Source organism: Lepisosteus oculatus, chromosome 14, assembly GCF_040954835.1.
Source record: "Lepisosteus oculatus isolate fLepOcu1 chromosome 14, fLepOcu1.hap2, whole genome shotgun sequence".
NCBI lineage: Eukaryota > Metazoa > Chordata > Actinopteri > Semionotiformes > Lepisosteidae > Lepisosteus > Lepisosteus oculatus.
The window spans coordinates 49,734,286-49,737,958 of record NC_090709.1 but is presented as its reverse complement, the minus strand read 5'-3'; the positions used below and the strand labels follow the sequence as shown (position 1 = coordinate 49,737,958).

Below are 3,673 nucleotides of genomic sequence, written 5' to 3'. Positions count from 1 at the left end.
ACAACGGTTGTGTTCCATATTTCTAACTATTTTGGTTTCAAGATCGGAATTTAGTGTGAAACATAAAAGCCAGCTGGATAAGCTTGATTAATTTCCCTCACGGGATCAATAAAGCATCTATCTATAAATCTCTTACATGTCATTTACAATGACCTTTCAACTAATAGCCCGTGTAGGGATCAAACCCCAGCTGTTGGTACGAGTTGCATAAGGCCCTGTAACGCGCAGATAAGAAACTAACCTCTGCTTCTTCATTATATACACAGTGAGCTATATATGCGAGCTTACTGACCCCTGCGGGCTCTGTATTTGATTGCGGTGGAGACCGGCTGTGGAGATAAAGTGAGACGGGTGTGTACATTAAAAGGCTCATAGCGTCCCTGGAAGGGCTCAAACCACCACCCTTTTTGTTAACAACCGAGCCACAAAGACTCATGTACAGCTTAACACTCCTCGGTCTCAGTGAAAGTGATACACTCCGTAAAATTTCAGGAGATAAATTTTTAAAGGAAAATCACCAACAGTGGCCGAGATCTACTTGAGTTTTTCATTCTATACTGCGATTTCTGTAGGGTACTCTGTGAAAATATGAGTTTTGACGAGAAGGGATGGACATATAAGGTCAGAAGGCTTGGGGAATTGAACTTTAAGGTGAAGACTGCGGGTTCAGTAGCAGCAAAACCTCATCAGTATCAGTTGACTCTGATATACTTTGAAAATGAACTTGGAGATTTAGAGTCAGACGTGCTACCGTTGCACCATGGGGTACTTAATTAAAAAAAATAGAAAAACAGTCAGTGTTCCTGGATCTGTTATTGAGAACAACACCTGCACATCAGCTGCGCAGGAAGAATAAAATGTGGTCTGGGATGAAGAGACTCTCTTCAGAAGAGCGGCGCTCTTCACAGAATTTTTTGTGAAGCTGATTTGTCTCCTTTCGGGAATTCAAATTAGCTGATAGTCGTGACCTCGTGGTGCAAAGGTAGCGTGGTCTGATTAAAGATCAGAAGGCTGCGTGTTCAAATTGCATTGAGGTCTACTTTTAGTTTTTCAGGTTCTGCTCGTCCTGAACACAGAATTCACACCATGCAGTTGAGTTCTATCTGTACACAACATAATCTAAACAAAATAGAGCCCTACTGGACATACAGTTAGGATCTCACACAGCGAATACCCTTGAACACAAGAGAGAAGGCACAGTTCACATCTGCGAAACATCACATCCGTCTTTAGAGACAGCTACATCAGAGAATGGGATCCCGGAAGTTTCAAATAACTTCTTTTAATACAGGTTCAAGCAAACCTGAAAGTTAGGGAGTTTCCGGACACTTTTATTTTATTAAAAAGTGTCTGAAGCCTGAAAATGTAATTTGAAAAAAAAACCGCTATTGGACAATAGCAGGTACTTTTTGTAACGATTTGCTATTTCATGCTGGAAAACAAAGGAAACAGACCCAATGTTTGCTTTCAGGTGCGGTTCATTACATAATAGACATCTATTACTGTGGAGCTTGAATAAAATTTACACGAGCCAGGTAGAAGTCGGACCTACAATCTTATGATCCAAAATCAGATGCGTTATTTATTAAACTGCTGGTATTTCACATAACCGGAATTCCCCCATAGTGTGCTCAGTGTCGCTACTAGTAATATACCGCCCCGTCTAAAATTTCAAAGTGAGAAACGTGTTTTCTGATTTTTTATGAGTTTTAAAATATTATCTCTTTAAATCACACAAAGGGTTTATGTTTCTCACTGAAATTCCGATTGATTGAGAATTCAAAGAAAGACTGTTTTCTTCCACAACACCGTCTAATTATCACATCCACCAGACTCTCCAACTTCTCCAGACCTTGCTGGGTGAGCATTTGCTCCGATAAATTAGGTCACGTATCATGTTAAATCACTTCTTCTCAACACAACACTTCCCGGTCCACGTTTTCTCTATGAAAAAAAGACATTTTTCCCTTGCACGATTTCTAGTTTTTTATCAAACCGTACAGAAATAAAAAAGAAGAAGAAATAATGTTGCAGAAGAACTTTGTCGCCCTTGTTAGATGTCAAACGCATTGGACATGAAAAATGCCAGATAAAAGCCAGTTCTCTTCGTTTCTCAGTGTCGGGGCTGCTACTGTATGTAAAAGAGGCAATTTGCTCTGAGAGCAGGTTCAGCTCTTTCTGAACGCAGATGTCTCAGAGCGGTGTGTCCAAGAGGCTGTAAAAGGTGATGGTGGTCCTGTCACCGTAGCCTAGTTGGTTAAAGTGCCTCTTTATTGAACAAAAGAACTGTGATTCAAATCCCAGCCGTGTCTTTCTTCCTATCTTGTAATACAGAACGTACCATTTCGGGCAATCACAAAGGGCTTGATTTTGTTAAATGCATGTGTTCATTTCCTTTCAAAAACTTGTTTTTGATGAAATTCACACAGCTTGCGAAACATGAAATTCAGTTCTTGGTTATCAGTGCAGAAGAAATATTACCGGCTGGCAAAATAAACGGTAAGAGATTTTTTTTTTTGATTCGAGAAAAGACTCCACCAGTCAGTCTCTGTGGCGCAATCGGTTAGCGCGTTCGGCTATTAACTGAGAAGTTGGTGGTTCAAGTCCACCCAGGGATGGGTTTCTTCTGCGATGTAAACATTGTTTTCGCATAGGTCGATTGGATTTCTCAGCTAAACCATAGCCATTTTAATATTTGTAGGAAATGTGACTGTTCAACACTTGTCAAAAATGTCCAATAATGCCCAACATCGCAACTCCCCAGAAAACCATATTCACCCAAGAAAAATGATCGTCGAATCGTCATTTATACTCCCATCACATCTTCTGCTGAAATATTTTAAAAATACAATGCAGATTTGTTTGAGAAGTTGACAAGCATTGTTTTGTTAGCACTGTGCAGTTGGATTTTGATATTTGGACATATTTACCTTAATTTTAAACTATAAATACTGTACAATCTATTGTAATTGTGTTGTAATATTAAAATATGTTAGCTGAGGATGCAAAGGGGTGAAAGGGAAAGGTCAGAGGGTATAGTAACAACAAAGTTAGGATTGGTGGAGGTGGTAGGGGTGTTGATGGTTTTTCTCTGTTGAGGATGATTGAGTTTTTTATCCTTCTCTGAAGTGAGAAACTGGAAGAGTGCAGTTGAGAGAACTGATGAGGTTAGTTATAAAAGGAAGTTGATGTGGAGCTGTTAGCCGTAAGAATTCCTTAATGTCTTTGATGTTGTCATCAAAGATAAACTGCAGTCAGCAAAGATAAAAAGAAAATTATCTTTGCATACTGCCCTGTCTTTCTAACACCTGAAGAAGGCTCCACGGCCAACACGTCGTGTTTCCTTTCTTCTCTTTTCAGCATGGAATAACCCTTTACTTGTTCCTTTGCAGCCTACGCATGCTGACGCAGCTACTCACCTGATATTTAACATTCCTATAATCACAACTATGAATGTCCACTGTGGGTATTTTTTCCATGATTATTTATTCTGTCATTGAAGCATATTTTATGTCATACCGAAGTGTCATAATCACCGAAAAAAATTGTTTTTCATTTAGAAAGTCAGAAAATGATAAATCACTATGAATTGCATTTAGCCTGTTCTGATCTAGATTTTCTATATACTTTAACATGCCATGTTCACAATGTCACAACTCAGAAATGCAACAGT

General features: G+C 39.2%; 1 non-coding gene across 1 annotated transcript; it reads left to right on the top strand.

Annotated features, from left to right (window-relative positions):
- Nucleotides 1-2,544: 2,544 nt before the first annotated feature.
- Nucleotides 2,545-2,618, top strand: trnan-auu (transfer RNA asparagine (anticodon AUU)). Its single transcript has one exon. It is a non-coding gene; the product is annotated as a tRNA-Asn (tRNA).
- Nucleotides 2,619-3,673: the final 1,055 nt, after the last annotated feature.